At 40.7% G+C, this 19,351-nt stretch overlaps 1 protein-coding gene across 2 annotated transcripts in view; it reads left to right on the forward strand.

The window, feature by feature from the left end:
• Positions 1 to 8,629: 8,629 nt before the first annotated feature.
• The window catches only part of LOC139747975 (uncharacterized), a 135,310-nt gene continuing 124,588 nt past the window's right edge, over positions 8,630 to 19,351 (forward strand). For both annotated transcript variants that reach the window (XM_071660487.1, XM_071660486.1), the window contains exon 1: positions 8,630 to 8,790. The gene's annotated coding sequence lies outside the window, so the exon portion shown is untranslated. The remainder of the gene's footprint in view (positions 8,791 to 19,351) is intronic.

The raw sequence follows: 19,351 nt of genomic DNA on the forward strand, positions 1-19,351 counted from the left end.
ACTACGCCCTAAGTACAGCGATAGTGTAGATGAGAGACTGAAACATTTGTGTACGGATGCTAACATCGGTTTTTTAGATCCGTCGCTCGAATTCATAAAAGACAAGGAACTATATAACAGAGACGGAATTCATCGCAACAATATAGGTGCAGAACTCTTAGTTGTGCGAATCAAAGATCAAATTGCTTTACAACCACAGGAAAATTTTTTGCCAAGACTCGATCGAGGTCGGTGTGTTGACTACATCACACAGGTGGTTGAGGTTAGGTCTGGTCATATTACATATCACACTAGGGAGACAGGATCGAATCCACACCCCACCCTACCAGACAGTGATTCAGGTAATAATGGCCCTTCACACAGGTCTAGAAATTACCGTTCACCGAATACCACCAAGTCTCCTACAAAAATCACTCGAAGAAATTAGGTTGACTTTATATGAATGCAAGATCCACCCGAAGCGAAGTAGCTGAATTCCATTGTTTGGGAAACAGTGAACACGCTGAATATCATCAGTTAAACAGGAGCATTTCTACACACGAAAAACAACGATCTGATTAGCGAGCACAATTTACCAAACTACAAGGAGGAGGAACTGCACTGTATGTAAAATCTTACCTAAACCCCATGAAAATTCAGACTACAACATCTGCTGCTGTTGAACACTTGTGTGCTCAGATTAGCACAGAATCTTCCAAACTTTATGTAAACCTTGTTTATATATGTCCTACTCAGCCAACAGATATTGATACTGTCATGTGCGAGAGTTTACAACGAGCAATTAAGACAAAAACTCGATCATTCTTGGTGATTTTAATCTTCCAGAAGTCAACTGGCAAATCATCTTAGGTGTAGTGAGTGAATCTGCAAGACTTATCAACTTTAGAGAAGATCATTTTCTCTACTAAACCTTCACCAAGTCGATGTGAGGAGACTAGTAACCCGTGTTAGAAAATATCTACACTTGTGACCATAACATGGCTGGGTTCGACGTAGATATCAAAACCTACTCCCATAAAACCTGCACTATTTTTAAAAAGGGGATTTTAATAGGCTGATTGACGCTCTAAGGAGTTTCACTCTTGCTGATTTATGCCCAAAGGAATTATGGGCCAGTTTTAAGTGTCAGTTTATGCAACATCAAGTCACATTCATTCGCATGCACAAAAGAAACAATTAAAAACCAACAAGCCAGAATGGTACTATCAAGATATTGCAAGAACTATATGGCTCAGAAATAAATTGTATAAGCTTAAAAATCAGATAATGACCGAAATATTGCAACGCAATATAAAACAATTAGAAGACAAGTGAAAGTACTCATCACAAATGCCATGAGGGAATATGAAGTGAGAATTGCAAGAGATAGCAATAGGGAACCTATAAGATTTTATAGGTTTATCAATAATAAGAAACATATAAGTGGAATAAGACCCTTTCTAAACGAGGATGGGATCCCACTGTGGATGATAAAGGCATACCAATAACCCTGAACAAGTTTTTACGCTTGAAAGCAACAACACGAATTTTGAGAGTGATGAATACGACTCACACGATACAAGAATTTACCAACACAGCTAGAGAAGTACTAACGCAGATAGATAAATTGAAGACTCATAAAAGCACCGGTCCTGATCGCTACGAAATTGCCGGACTCTTAACTCATATTTTCAATAAATATATATATATATATATATATATATATATATATATATATATATATATATATATATATATATATATATATATATATATAATATATATATATAGATATATGTGTTGGAAAGGATCACAGTTTTGCGCGTGATTAAGTATATTCCTATCAGTCCACGGAGAAAATGAGACACGATAAGTTGCCAAATGCACTTTCGTGTAATAATCACATCATCAGCGGAGATACAAGAGAGAAATATAACAGTCAGTTGATATACAACGAAGAGACGTAGCTAGGACGCCGTTTGGTAAACACGTGATTGTTCAAGACAGCCCGGGTTACGTGGTAGGGAGCAGAGTCATAATGAATTAGGAATCATCACTGTAATCACCCGTTACTGTTGGAGCTTTTCAGGAATCAGCACTTGGACCTATACTTTGCATCATTCATATTACGATATTGACGAAGGGCTATATAACCTTGTATCCAACTTTGCAGGTGACATAAAGATCGGCAATACCATATCAACTGAAGACAGGCTACAGATTACAAGAGGAACTGGATAAAAATTGCCGAATGGTCTGGTAAATAACAAATGCCATTTAATGTCAATAAATGTCAGCTGTTACAAGTGGAAAGTTAAGCAAAAATTTGATTATGAAATGATGGGCAACAAGTGAAAAGACACCCCTAGTATGAGAGATCTAAGGATCAGTCTCCTAAAACTTCAAGGTCTTCCAGCAATTCAATAAAGCTTACAAGAACGCAAATAGGATGTTAGGATTCATAAACAGATACTTTACGTACAAAAGCAAGGATGTGATACTGTCATTATACCTAAGTCTAGTTAAGTCACATTTCGAATATGTAGTGCGGTTTTGGGCCCCCGACTTTAGTAATGACATTCTTAAACTGGAAGCAGTGCAGTAAAGAGCAATAAGATTGATTCCTTCCTGAGAGACCACCAGAATTAAACTTATCTCCCTAAGCAAGAGGCGCCTCTGGGGCAAATTAATAAAATGTTTCAAAATACTTAAAGGATTCAACAACGTCAATATTGAACATTTCTTCACAGTAACACCAGTATTGCCGACGAAAGGAAATGAATCAAAGCGTAGAGGTCGCCGAGTTAATCAGGACTTTACGAAATATTTTCCACTTCCCAACATTACGGATGCATGGAATAAGCTCCCCGAAAATGTTGTCCAGAGCAACACCTTTGATATCTTCAAAATTAGGCTTGGTCATCACTTGTCACTCTCCGGTATTGAATGATTCATTTAATCAGTCATCATAACGCAGTGGCATATCATGCTACCTTCTCAACCACTGGTCTTCCTCTGGCCATGTACATTACAGTATTATACTGGCATTGATTAACCAATGTCACCTGCTTTGAGAGAGTAGTTAAGAAATATTATCTCATTCTTCAATATCATTGACAATAAAGGAACGGCAAGTCGAGAAACTGGAGCTCAAGTTTATCCTTAGTATTGCTTTTATAACAAAAAGTGAAAGGATGCACGTCATTGGTGTTAGGATGCATGACATATTCATGCGCATTCTACCTTATGACTTTCCTACAAACATTTCCTTCGGGCTTATTATCCTGCAAGGTATTTTTCTACCTGTTTTCCTGCTGGCGTGTACCGCAGAGAGTGGAGGGTGGGGGAGAGAGCCTTTGCTTTGCTACCTTTTTCTTCTACTGCATACAAGGAGGCTTTTCTTTTTCTAAGCGCCAAGGCCAGACCACCTCGTTTAAACCTTGAGTCTGTGTGGTCCGTGTTTCTATGTAAATCTATGTGCTATTGCCCTGGTACCGAGGTCTTGATATCATAGCCCTGTTGCCGTGGCTCTGGTTCTGTGGCCCTGATACCGTGGCCCTAGTACTCTGTCCCTGGTAATCTGGCCCTGATACCGTGGCCCTGGTACTCTTGATCTGTTACTATAAAATAGATGAATGAGTAAATGTATAAAGAAATGTTCATTGAATACAGGCAGCCATTCGGCTGAGAATATGCGATTGAGAAATTACAGGATTAGGATGGTCAAAATAGTAACTAGATTAATCACGAAAGAACTTAAGATTAAGATGGGGCTGAATATTTCTACCCTTTAGATAAGCACATGAGTGAGATATATCTACACAGTACAGAAAGTTTTACAGAACAAATTCTTTGTTTTGTACATTATACATATAGAGTGATTAGTTGGAAGAAAAGTGATGCAAAGTTACATATTGGTTAAATACCGTGTTGACATACGTTATGTATTCGATAGTGAACATTAAATGATGATTATTTTCACGTTGGTTGTGTTACAGCAATGCAGTAGTTGACATACACATAACTTTGGGAAAACTATGATATCTGCTCGTGTAGCTGTGCACCTTTTCACTGATTGCTTGTGATATTCACAGTAGTAGGTATAGGAATGTTCTTGTATTGTACGAGCACTGGTAGGCATGAGGTGATTATGGTAACGGAAGTCGCTTAGTGGAGCTTTGCCTTGGAGAAATGGGTGGCATGGTGAGGACCATGCTGGTGCTGGTATCTGTCAGCGTCATGGCGTTTACACTAGGCAATCACCCCTCTGACCCTCGGGGAGATAATTCCTGAGTCACTGGTTCACACCTTCACTGGTCGGAGGGTCGAAGTACGTGTCAGTGTCATGGTGTTTACATTAAAGCGACGGCAGCTCCGACACACGCCCCTCCACAGACTTGCACGGAATCATTGGTTCACAAGTTCACTGGTAAAGTTATCTAATTTGTACCTCTTTCACAAGTGAATTCACTGGAAGTAGACAACCATGTATAGAAATGGTGGGTCTGGTCAGGCGTAATCCAAGTGTCCAGTTGGAGGGGAAGGGATTAGATCAGGTCAATATTGACCTGTGACCGCCCGAGAGCACCACTGACGCACGTCCAACCCTGTTAATGTGACCCCGTAACTGTGACACAGGTTCTACGTCCCTGGTTCTGTGGTTCCTGGTAGAGTGACACTAATAGTTTGGCCCTAGTACTGTGGCCTTGGTACTGTAACCCTGGCGCTGTGGCCTAGGTACTGTAACCTTGGTGCTGTGGCCTTGGTACTGTAACCCTGGCGCTGTGGCCTTGGTACTGTGACCCTGGTGCTGTGGCCTAGGTACTGTAACCCTGGCGCTGTGGTCTTGGTACTGTGCCCCTGGTGCTGTGGCCTTGGTACTGTAACCCTGGCGCTGTGGCCTTGGTACTGTGACCCTAGCGCTGTGGCCTTGGTACTGTAACCCTGGTGCTGTGGCCTTGGTACTGTAACCCTGGTGCTGTGGCCTTGGTACTGTAACCCTGGCGCTGTGGCCTTGGTACTGTAACCCTGGCGCTGTGGCCTTGGTACTGTAACCCTGGTGCTGTGGCCTTGGTACTGTAACCCTGGTGCTGTGGCCTTGGTACTGTAACCCTGGCGCTGTGGCCTTGGTACTGTAACCCTGGTGCTGTGGCCTTGGTACTGTAACCCTGGCGCTGTGGCCTTGGTACTGTGACCCTGGTGCTGTGGCCTTGGTACTGTAACCCTGGCGCTGTGGCCTAGGTACTGTAACCTTGGTGCTGTGGCCTTGGTACTGTAACCCTGGCGCTGTGGCCTTGGTACTGTGACCCTGGTGCTGTGGCCTAGGTACTGTAACCCTGGCGCTGTGGCCTTGGTACTGTGCCCCTGGTGCTGTGGCCTTGGTACTGTAACCCTGGCGCTGTGGCCTTGGTACTGTGACCCTAGTGCTGTGGCCTTGGTACTGTAACTCTGGTACTACGGCCTTGGTACTGTGGCCTTGGTAATGTAACCCTGGTACTGCGGCCTTGGTAACGTAACCCTGGTACTGTGGCCACTATGACCTTGACACTGTGGCCATGGCATTATGACCCTGACTTTGTGATCCTAACACTATGACCCTAACACTATGACCTTGACTCTCTGGTCCTGGCATGTTGTCCCTGACACTGTGGGCCTAACACAATGACGCTGATACTGTGGTCCTGACACTAGGATCCTGACACTTTGGTCCTGCCACTATGACCCTGAAAGTGTGGTCCGGCACTATGTCCCTGACACTGTGGTCCTTACACTATCGCTCTGACTCTGTGATCAAGACGCTATGACTCTGTGGTCGTTGGACTAACACTTGACTGTGTGATCCTGACCCTGAGGTCCTGACACTAACCCTGACACTGACACTGTGGTCCTGACTGTGACCGTGACACTGTGGTCCTGACACTATGACCCTGACACTGCTATTCTGACACTCGGATCCTTGCACTCGTCCTGGATCTGTTGCCCTGGTGCTTTGGATTGGCACTGTGACCCTGGTATTGGAACTTTGGTACTGAGGTCATGACACTATGACCTTGACACTAAGGTAATGACACTGTGACCCAGATACTGTGGTCCTGACACTATGACCCTGATACTGTGGTCCTGACACCGTGGTGCTGACACTAACCAGACACTGTAACCCTGGTACTGAAACTGTGGTTCTATGATCCTGGCACTATGTCCTTGACACTGAGATCCTGACACTAATCTTGACACTGTGGCCCTGGCATTGAGACTATGTTTCTGTAATCCTGGCACTATGACCCTGACACTGTGGTCCTGATACTATGACCCTGACACTGTGATCCTGATACTATGACCCTGATACTGTGGTCCCGGCACTATGACCCTGACACTGTGATCTTGATACTATGACCCTGACACTGATCCTGGCACTATGACCCTGACACTGATCCTGGCACTATGTCCTTGACACTGAGATCCTGACACTAATCTTGACACTGTGGCCCTGGCATTGAGACTATGTTTCTGTAATCCTGGCACTATGACCCTGACACTTTGATCTTGATACTATGACCCTGACACTGTGATCCTGGCACTATGACCCTGACACTGTGATCTTGATACTATGACCCTGACACTGATCCTGGCACTATGACCCTGACACTGTGGTCCTGATACTATGACCCTGACACTGATCCTGGCGCTGTGACCCTGACACTGTGATCCTGATACTATGACCCTGACACTGTGATCCCGGCATTATGACCCTGACACTGTGATCCTGATACTATGACCCTGACACTGTGATCCCGGCATTATGACCCTGACACTGTGATCCTGGCACTATGACCCTGACACTGTGATCCTGGCACTATGACCCTGACACTGTGATCCCGGCATTATGACCCTGACACTGTGATCCCGGCATTATGACCCTGACACTGTGGTCCTGGCACTAGGACCCTGACACTGTGATCCCGGCATTATGACCCTGACACTGTGATCCTGGCACTAGGACCCTGACACTGTGATCCCGGCACTATGACCCTGACACTGTGATCCCGGCATTATGACCCTGACACTGTGATCCCGGCACTATGACCCTGACACTGTGATCCCGGCACTATGACCCTGACACTGTGATCCCGGCACTATGACCCTGACACTGTGATCCCGGCATTATGACCCTGACACTGTGATCCCGGCACTAAGACTATAGTTCTATGATCCTGGCACTATGATCCTCCTGACACTGTGACCCTAATACTGTAATCTTGACACTATGATCCTGAAACTGTGACTCTGACACTATGACCATGACACTATTATCCTGACACTATGACCCTGACACTATGACCCTGACACTATGACCCTGACACTATGACTCTGACACTATGACCCTGATCCTATGACCCTGACACTATGACCCTGACACTATGACCCTGACACTATGACTCTGACACAGTTATCTTGACACTATGACCCTGACCCTATGACCCTGACACTATGACCCTGATCCTCTGACCCTGACACTATGACTCTGACACTATTATTCGATACTATGACCCTGACCCTATGACCCTGACACTATGACCCTGATCCTATGACCCTGACACTATGACTCTGACACTATTATTCGATACTATGACCCTGACCCTATGACCCTGACACTATCATATTGACAGTATGACCCTGACCCTATGACCCTGACACTATCATATTGACAGTATGACCCTGACCCTATGACCCTGACACTATGACCCTGACATTATTATCCTGACCCTATGACCCTGACACTATGACCCTGACACTATTATCCTGACCCTATGACCCTGACACTATTATCCTGACACTATGACCCTGACACTATTATCCTGACTCTATGACCCTGACACTATGACCCTGACACTATTATCCTGACCCAATGACCCTGACACTATTATTCTGACACAATGACCCTGACACTATTATCCTGACCCTATGACCCTGACACTATGACCCTGACACTATTATCCTGACACTATGACCCTGACACTATTATCCTGACACTATGACCCTGACACTATTATTCTGACACTATGACCCTGACACTATGACCCTGACACTATTATTCTGACCCTATAACCCTGACACTATGACCCTGACACTATCATCCTGACCCTATGACTCTGACACTATTATCTTGTCCCTATGACCCTGACACTATGACCCTGACACTATGACCCTGACACTATTATCTTGACCCTATGACCCTGACACTATGACCCTGACACTATGACCCTGACACTATTATCCTGACGCTATCATCCTGACCCTATGACCCTGACACTATTATCTTGACCCTATGACCCTGACACTATGACCCTGACACTATCATCCTGACCCTATGACCCTGACACTATCATCCTGACACTATGACACTGACCCTATGACCCTGAAACTATGACTCTGACACTATTATCCTAACACTATATCCCTGACCCTATGACTCTGACACTATGACCATGACACTATGACCCTGACACTATGTCCCTGACACTGTGGTCCTGACACCATGACTCTGATCCTGTGACACTGAGAGTATGGTGCTGTGGCCCTGAAATTATGACGTTGGCAACGTGTCCCTCTCCCTGTGGGCCAGAGTGTGGTTCGTGAGACCGTCCTGGGTGCTGGGTAAGGTGTTGGGTAGCTGGGGCTGGTGGATTGTCACTAGTTCAGTAGCTCTGTGACAGCCTGGTCACCAAGTGGTCGCTCCCGCCCGCACTGCTGAACCTTGTGACTATTACAGCAGCGGTGATTCTAGATCTCTCATGAAGGCTCAAACACAAGGTAAAGTACACATTTCAAGAATTTGATTAACCCTCTCTAGATACTGCAGACTTCTGCAAGCATGCGAAACCATTATCTTAATCACAATGGCAGGTCTTATTGCGTTAGTATCATCGAATGGTCACTGTGCCAGAAGGTAACATAACTAACAATATATGAATTAAGCATCACACCAATAAAGTTATCACAGAATATATAACATTCATCAGCTCAAGGCCGCTGCACCAAAGACTCAGACCAGATCGTGGTGACTCATGTAATGATTTGTGTTCCAACATCATAGTAAGAAAACATAGCACAAGTGATAAGAATCATGGCAGAACATCATACTCGTTGTTCACAAGCTACCATGGCACCAAATCAGACTGACTATATATAACTGAGCATGGTAACCCATCATGACACAAAGTTCATAGATTACCATGGTAACACCCCATATGACCCAGCATATAGAGGTTGCCATGGCAGCTTGATATATGTCTCGTTGTACACAGATTACCATGGCAATACTGTACCAGCCTATCTTCCTGATCCAGGAGCCCCATTTTGCATTCTACAACCCCCACACACCCAACACAACACCACCACCAGCGCCAGGAAGTCGGCCACGTCTATCGGGCGGGATAACTGTCATGACGAGTAGTAATGTGTGTGTTTGTCGAGAGTGTGCCTGGCGTGAGAGAAGTAAGTGCAATGTGTATTGTGGCCATGACTGGTCTTGATATATCTTATGTTTAACGTTTAGACTTTTGTAATGATGGATGATGACCATAATTTTGAGGAGAAGATGTAACTCGTATATGTTTAGGAGCAAGGTTTTAGGTAGATGTGCGTCTGGAAGGTTGGTGTTTAAGACTGATTAGGGAGGTTGGTTGTTTAGTGCTTGTCGGGTTATTTCAGAGTCTATGTGTTATGTTAGTGTTATATTTGTTGGAGTGGGGGATTTTTGATTATAGGTTATTGAAGTGTAGCCATTCATGGTGGTAGGAAGGTGCAGGGTGAATTAGTGTCTGTCAGAGGTTCATAGAGCGATTTAAGACTTCCATAGAGTTGCAGACATTCTGTTCTGGGTGAGGCATTGCCAATAGTGTAATATAGGGTTGTATGCTTGTTTTCCTACAATGAATTCATGTATTGTGTGTGACTGTGAGGTTGTCTGGATATGAGAAGACCTTCACATTGTGGTCTGCAGGAGGTAATGAGAGATTGAAGTTGGTTGGAGAAAAATGCTCCTTAGGAACTCACTTTTAGAGCATGGTTTTAGAGGTTTCTCCTCTGTGAGTGACTCAGGCATGGTTGCCAGCAATGATAGTGACCAACTATTCATTGTCATCGTTGCAAAACGTAGTTTCAAATATCTTTTGTGTGAGGGTTTGCCGAAGGACAGTTTAAAAAGCTTTGTTGATGACTACTGTCATTAATACTATGTGGAAAGGGGACATTGGTTGGTTGAAACTGTCTAGAAAATGTGTGAGAATTGTGTGTAGTGTGATTGTGGAGTAACAAGGTCTAAAGCCATGTCTGTGTGGACGAGAGTGGGATATCTTTTTCATTCTGCTATGGACTAGTTTTCCACAGAGTTTGGGTACTGGGGATGGAAGTGATATAGGGCAGTATGAAGAGGGAGAGTTGGGTGGCTTGGATGGTTTGGTTAGTTTTAGGATTGATATCATGCTGGTAGGTTTTCAGATGTTGATGATTCTATTGTGTGACCATATGTAGTTGAAAATATCTATAAGTATTTAGACTGCAACCAGGATAAGCTTCTTTTATGTAGAAATTTGATATGATATCATGACCTGTTGCAGGAGAGTTCACTGGAAGTGAAGGGTCGATAGGAAGTTGTGTTGGTTAATTATAACTTTCTTGTTTCGGAAAAGTTGGTGTGTTGCTGTTTTATCTTCTTTTTTTTCTGTACTGCTTTTTTATTGCTTCATGAGCATATTTGTGTTATTTTTTACGTAAAGGAATGTTATTGGATTGGGTCAGAAGTACTTTATGTGTGTGTGTGGGGGGGGGGGTGTGTGCAAGAGGTGGTGTCTTCTTCAACTTTGCCTAAATCTGGATGTAATGGGTTTTGTGGTTCATTACATTAAGGAAGGAGTGCCAATTTACCATTATACACAGCTCACTTGATAAATTGCTCAGTATACACAATTTATCAAGGCAGCACTCCACATAATTTAGTATACACAGCATTCCATGATTTACACAGCTTACCTTGGAAACACACTGTATGATTCGCTCTACAATCCTTACCATAGTATAACACCATATAACTCAATATACATAGCATGTTATGGTAATACACCATATAACTCGATATACAGAGCTTTCCATGATAACACACCATGCAACTTAGTTTACACAGAGTATAAAGAGAACACGTTGTATGACTCACTAAACTAAGCTTAACATGGTAAAACATCATATAACTCAGTAAATATAGCTTGCTATGGTAACACAACATATAACTCAATATACATAACTTACCATGGTAACACATAATATAACTCAGCATACACAGCTTACCGTGGTAACAGACCATATGATTCAATGTACACAGCTTAACATGGTAACACACCAAATTGATTAGTGCACAGAGTTTACCATGGCAACAAACTATGTGATTTAGTATACACAGCTTACTATAACACATCATATGATTAAGTATACACCTCTTGCCATGGGAACAGCTAAATATAGATTAGTACACACAATCTACTATGTTAACACACCATAAACCTTAGTATACACAGCTTACCATGGCAACACACTATATGACTCAATATACACAGCTTACCATGGCAACACACTATATGACTCAATATTCACAGCTTACCATGGCAACACACTATATGACTCAATATACACAGCTTAACATAGCAACATTCTATATAACTACTTAGTACACACAGCTTACCATAGCAACACTCCATATGACTTAGCATACACAGTTTAACTTGGCCACACTTTATATAAGGAGGTATATATCGTTTACCATGGCAACACACTGTATGACTCCATATACATAGCGTATGACTTAATATACACAGCATACCATGCAACACTCAATATGACTCAGTATACACAGATTCTCGTGGCAACACTCTATATAACTAAGTAAACACATGATCACCATGGTAACATAAATTCCACAGTACACAGAGCTTACCATAGAAACACTGTATAATTGAATATACACAAGTTGCCACAGTTACACACCACATGACAGTATACAGAGTGCACCACAGTAACCCACAGTATAACTCATCATATACAGCTTACAACGGTATCTCACCACATTTCATATAATGCATAGCTTACTGTGGTGAGGTACCATATAACTCAGTATATATAGCTTGCCATGTTAACATACCATATGACTAGCTATACACAGCGCACCATGGTAACACAGCATAGAAATCGGTGTCAAAGCTTACCATGGAACCACACAATATAACTCAATATACTCCGCCTACCATGTGAACACACCACATAAATCAGTATACACAACTTACCATGGTAACATATCATATAACTTAATATACACAGTTTGCCACGGCAACACACAGAATAACTCAGTACATAACTCATAAATGGTAATACATCATACAATGCACTATATACAGCTCACCATGATAACACAACATATGACTCCCTGTACACAGCTTACCACAGTAACATACCATATATTCCGTGCACTCATCATATAACTCAGTATACACAGCTTATCATAGTAACACAGCATAAACTCAGTATACACCTTTTACCAAGTGAACAAATCATATAACTCAGTATACACAGGTTATCATAGTAACACATCATATGACTCAGTATACACAGTTTACCATGACAACACACAGAATACCTCAGTATACAAAACTAACAAATGGTGACATATCATACGACCCAGTATACTCAGCTCACCATGGTAACACAGTTTATCAAGGCAACATACCGTATAACTTAGTACACTCATCTTACCATGGTATCACACGATATAACTCAGTAAACACAGCTTATCATATTAACACACACAGTTTGCCACTTTAACACACCATATAACTCATCATACATAGCGTGCGATGGTAACACAAATTACTCACTGTGAACAGCATTTCATGGTAACACAGCATATAACTCAGTATGCACAGTTTATCATGGTAACACATCATATAATTCGGTATACACAGTGTGCAAAAGCAACACAAAGAATAACGCAGTATTCACAGCTTACAATTGGTAACACATCATATAACCCGGGATACACAGCTCGCCATGGTAACACAACATATGACTCGCAGCTCACCATGGTAACACAACATATGCCTCGCAGCTCATCATGGTAATACACCATGTAACTCAGCATACATACCTTACGATGGTAATACACCATATTATTCACTGTACAAAGCATATCATAGTAGCACAGCATGTAACTCAATTTACATATCTTACCATGGTAACACAGCATATAACTCAGCATACTCATATCATGGCAACATAGCATGTAACTCAGTATATACAGCTTACCATTGCAACACCTTATATGATTCAGTATACTCAGCTTAGCATTGCAGCACCCTAAATGACACATTATACACAACGTACCATAACTAAGTATGACTAAGTATACATATGATCACCATGGTAAGTTATCATATCCCACAGTAAACACAGATTCCCATGGGAACACATTGTATTATTCAATATACACAAGTTGCCATAGATACACACTACATGAGAGTACACAAAGCGTACCATGGTAACACACAGTATAACTCATCACATAAAGCTTACCACAGTAACATACCATATAACTCAGTATACATATCTTTCCATGATGACTCACCATATGACCACTATAAACAGCTTGACATGGTAACACACCATATGATATACGATATACAGATTATTATGATAACACAACACGTAATTAAGTATACATAACTTACGACGGTAACACACTATATGACTCACTGTACACAGTTTACGACAGAAACAGATAGTGTAACATAGTATACACAGCTTGCACGTGGAAACACATATATAACCCAGTATGCACAGCTCAACATTGTAACACCCCGAAAAAACTCAATATACACAGCTGACCATAGTAACTTAGCCACTAACTCAGTATACACAGCTTACCATGGTAACACACCACATAACCCAGTATACACAGCTTACCACGGCAACACATCATATAAACCAGCATACATAGCTTACGATGGTAACACACCATACCACTCACTGTAGAATTTACCATGGTAACACAGATTATAACTTGGTATACACTGCTAACCATGATAGCACAGTAAATAACTCAATATACACAACATATCACGGTACCATACCATATAACTCAGTATGCTCATCTTACCATGGTAACACACAATATGATTCACTATACTCATCTTATCACGGTAACACACAGTATAACTCAGCATAAAGTGCTTGCCACGGTAACACACTATATAACTCAGCATACAAAGCTTACGATAGTAAAGCGACATATTACTCAGTGTACACAGTATACACAGTATACAGTATACACAGCTAATCATGGTAACATCATATAACTTAGTATACTCAGTTTACCACTGCAACATACAGAATAGCTCCGTATTCACAACTTACAAATGGTAACACGTTATATGAACTGGTATACACATCTCACAATGCTAATACAACATATGATTCACACCTTACTACAGTAACACACCATATAACTCAGCATACATAGCTTACAATGGTAACACGCCATATTACTCGCTGTGCACAGCATATCATAGTAACACAGGATATAACTCATTATACGCCGCTTACCATGGTAACACATCATGTGGCTCAATAAATGCAGTTTACCATGATAACACAGAATATAAATCAGTATACATAGCTTAGCATGATAAAACATTCTATAAATCACTATACACAGCTTGACATGGTAACACAGCATATAACTCAGTATATACATATTATCATGGTAACACAGTATATAACTCAGTATATACATATTATCATGGTAACACAGTATATGACAGCATACACATATCACCATGGAAACATGGTATATAACGATATAACGCAGTATATACTGCTTACCATGGCAACACCCTATATAACTCATTATTCTCAACTTACAATTGCAATACTGTAAATGACACAGTATACATACCACACTGGGGGAACACTCTATGTAATTAAGTATATATATAATCACCATGTTAACGCATCATATTCCACAATAAACTCAGATTGCCATGGTAACCCTCTGTAAGATTTTATATGTGGTTACACACCACATAACAGTATACAAAGAGTACCATGGTAACACACAGTATAATTCAGCATATACAGCCTACCACTTTAACATCCATATAACTCAGCATACATATCTTTCCATGGTGACACACTATATGACCACGATAAACAGCTTCCCATGGTAATACACCAATTGATATGCTGTACACAGATTATTAAGGTAACGCAACATGTGACTCAGTATACTAGCTTATCATGGTAACACACCATATAAGTCAGTATACACAGTTTACTATGGTGACACATAGTGTAACTTGGTAAACAAAGCTTGCACATGGAAACATATATATCATCCAGTACACAAGGCTAAACATTGAAACACCCCATAAACTCACTATACATAGCTTACCATAGTAACTTACCATATAACTCAGTATACACAGCTTACCATGATAACACACCATATAACCCAGTAAACACAGCTTCCCATGGTAAGACATCATATAAATCAACATGGTGACAAACTATATGACCGCTATAAACATTTTGTTATGGTAACACACCATATGATATGTTATACACAGGTTTCTATGGTAACACAACACGTAACTCAGTATAAATAGCTAACCATGGTAACACACCATATGACTCAGTATACACAGTTTACTATGGTAGCACATAGTATATCTTAGCATACACAGCTTAAAAATAGAAACACTTAACATTGTAACACCCCATAAGTCTAATTATAAGCAGCTTACCATAGTAACTTACCATACAACTCAGTATACACAGCTCACCATGGTAACACACCAACATCATATAAATCAGCATTGATAGCTTGCGATGGTAACACACCATGATACTCACTGCACAAAGTTTACAATTGTAACTCAGCAGTTAACTTAATATGCACTGCTAACCATGATAACACAGCATATATCTCAATATACACAGCTTACTACGGTTACATACCATATAACTCAGTATATACCATGGTAACACATAATATAACTCAGTATGCGCACCTTACCATAGTAATACAGAATATAGCCCAGCATACGGAGGTTGCCGCTATAACACATCTTATAACTCAGTATACATAGCTCACAGATAGGAACACGACAAGTTACTTACTGTTCACAGCACATCATGGTAACCCAGCATATAACTCAGCATTCACCGCTTACCATGTGAACACACTATATAACTCAAATATACACAGGTTATCATGGTAACACATCATATAACTCAGTATATACAATTTACCATAGGAAAACAAAAATAACTCAGTATACACAAGTTACAAATGGTAACACACCATATAACCGGGTATACGCAGCTCACCATGGTAACATAACATATGATCCACAGTTTACTAGAGTAACACACCATATACCTCAGCATGCATAGCTTACGATGGTAACACGCCATATTACTCAAAGTACACAGCATATCATGGTAACAGCATAGAACTCAGCATCCACCGCTTACCATGTTAACACATCATATAACGCAATATAAAATTTTAACATGGTAACGCTGTACATAATTTATCATGATAAAACACCATCGTAACACAACATATAACTCACCATACACATCTTATCATGATGACACAACATTTAACTCAGCATACAGAGATTACTATGGTAACAAAGCATATAACTCAGTATTTGCAGCCTACCATGGTAACACCCTATGTGACTCAGTATACTAAGTTTAGCAAAGTAACATTCTAAATGACACATTGTACACAGCGTACCGTGGTAACACTCTATATAACTAAAAATACTTACGATCACCATGGTAACACATCATATTCCACAGTAAACACAGCTTATCATGGCAACACTCTGTATGGTTTAATACATACAATTTACCATGGTTACACGCCACATGACAGTCTGAAAAGAGTACCATGGTAACGCTCAGTATGACCCAACATATACAGCTTACCACGGTAACATACCATATAACTCCGCATACATATCTTTCTATTGTGACACACCACATGACCACTATAAACAGCTTGCTTGGTAACACAGGATATGATTTACTATATGCAGATTATTATGATAACACAAAACGTAACTCAGTATGCATAAGTTACCATCGTGACACATCATATGACTCAATATACAGAGTTTACCATGATAACACATAGTATAACTTAGCAATCACAGCTTATACATGGGAAAATATAATCTAGTATACGCAGCTCAGCACTGAAACACCCCATAAAACTCACTATACACAGCTTAACATAAAAATTTACGATATAACAGTATATGTAGCCTACCATGGTGACATATCATATAGCCCGGTATACACAGCTTGCCACGGTAACACAGCATATAACTCAGTGTACATAGCTTACGATGGTAACACACCATATTACTAACTGTACAAAGTTTCCATTGTAACTCAGCAGTTAACTCAGTATGTACTGCTAACCATGATAACACAGCATATAACTCAATATACATAGCTTACCACAGTAGCATACCATATAACTCAGTATACTCATCGTACCATGGTAACACATATTATAACTTAGTATACATAGTTTATCACAGTAACACACAGTATAACTCAGCATACAGAGCTTGCCAGAAAAGCACACCATATAACTCAGCATACATAGGTTGCGATGGTAACACGACATATTACTCACTGTACACAGCATATCAGAGTAACATCGCATATAACTCAATATACACCGCTTACCATGAGAACACACCGCATAACTTAGTAGACAAAACTTATCATGGTGACACATCAAATAACTCAGTATACACACTTTACCATGGTAACGCACAGATTAACATAGTATGCATAACTTACAAATTATAACACATCATATGATACGGTATGCAAAGCTCAACATGGTAACACAACATATGACTCACAGCTTACCCCGATAACACACCACACCATGAAATTCAGCATGCATAGCTTACGATGGTAACACGCCATATTACTCACTGTACACAACATATCATCGTAACACAGTATGTAACTCAGTATACACAGCTTAGCATGGTAGCATAGCATATGATTTAGTATACACGTCTTACCATAGTAGCACAGAATACAACTCAGCATACACCGATGACCATGGTAACATAGCATAAAACTCAGTATATACAGCTAACCATGGCAATAGCCTATATAACTCAGTATACTCAGCTTCAGCTTAGCATTGCAACAGTGTAAACACAGTATACACAACGTACCGTGGGAACGCTCTATATAACTAAGTATACATATGATCAACATGGTATCATCATATTCCACAGTAAACACAGATTTCCATGGTAAGACACGTGTATATTAATGCACATGTTACTATGGCTAAACGCCTCATGACAGTATACAAAGCATACCATATAACTCAGTATATTCATCTTACCATGGTAACACACGATAGAAGTTAGTATACGCAGCGTATCATAGTAACACATAAGTCAGCATACAGATCTTGGCATGGAACATAACTTATAACTCAGCATACATAGCTTGCGATGGTAACAAAACATATTACTCACTGTACACAGCATTATCATGGTAACATAGCATATAACACAATATACACCGCTTACCATTTGAATACACCACGTAACTCGTTATACACGGCTTATCATGGTAACACATCATATCGCTGAGTTAAACAGTTTGCCATGGCCGCACACAATATACATAACTTTAAAATAGCAACGTATCATATAACTCGGTATACACAGCTAACGATGGTAACACAACATATGACTCACAGATTATGATAATAACAAGCCATATTACTCACTGTACACAGCATATCATTGTAACACAGCGTATAACTCAGTATACACCGCTTAGCATGGCATCGCATCATATAACTCAGTATAAACAGTTTACATACTGTAAATCAACATATATAGCTTACCATGGTAAAACGCCTTATGAATCATGCTTATCATGGTAACACAGCATATAGCTCAGTATACACAGATTACCAAGGTAACATAGCATATAACTCAGTGTATACTGCTAACTATGGCATCACTCTATATGACAGTATACACAGTTTAGTATTGCAACACTATGAGAGACAGTATACACAATGTACAGTGGGAACACTATGTGATTAAGTATATATAATTTTTGGAATGTCTTGGGAGAAAAGTCAGGGGTTGGTGAAAGACAAGAGCAAAGGAAGGCGTAGCACTACTCCTGAAAAAGGAGTTTTGGGAGTGTGTGATAGAGTGTAAGAAAGTAAATTCCAGATTGGTGTGGGTAAAACTGAAAG

Source organism: Panulirus ornatus, chromosome 71 (assembly GCF_036320965.1).
Source record: "Panulirus ornatus isolate Po-2019 chromosome 71, ASM3632096v1, whole genome shotgun sequence".
Classification (NCBI taxonomy): Eukaryota; Metazoa; Arthropoda; class Malacostraca; order Decapoda; family Palinuridae; genus Panulirus; species Panulirus ornatus.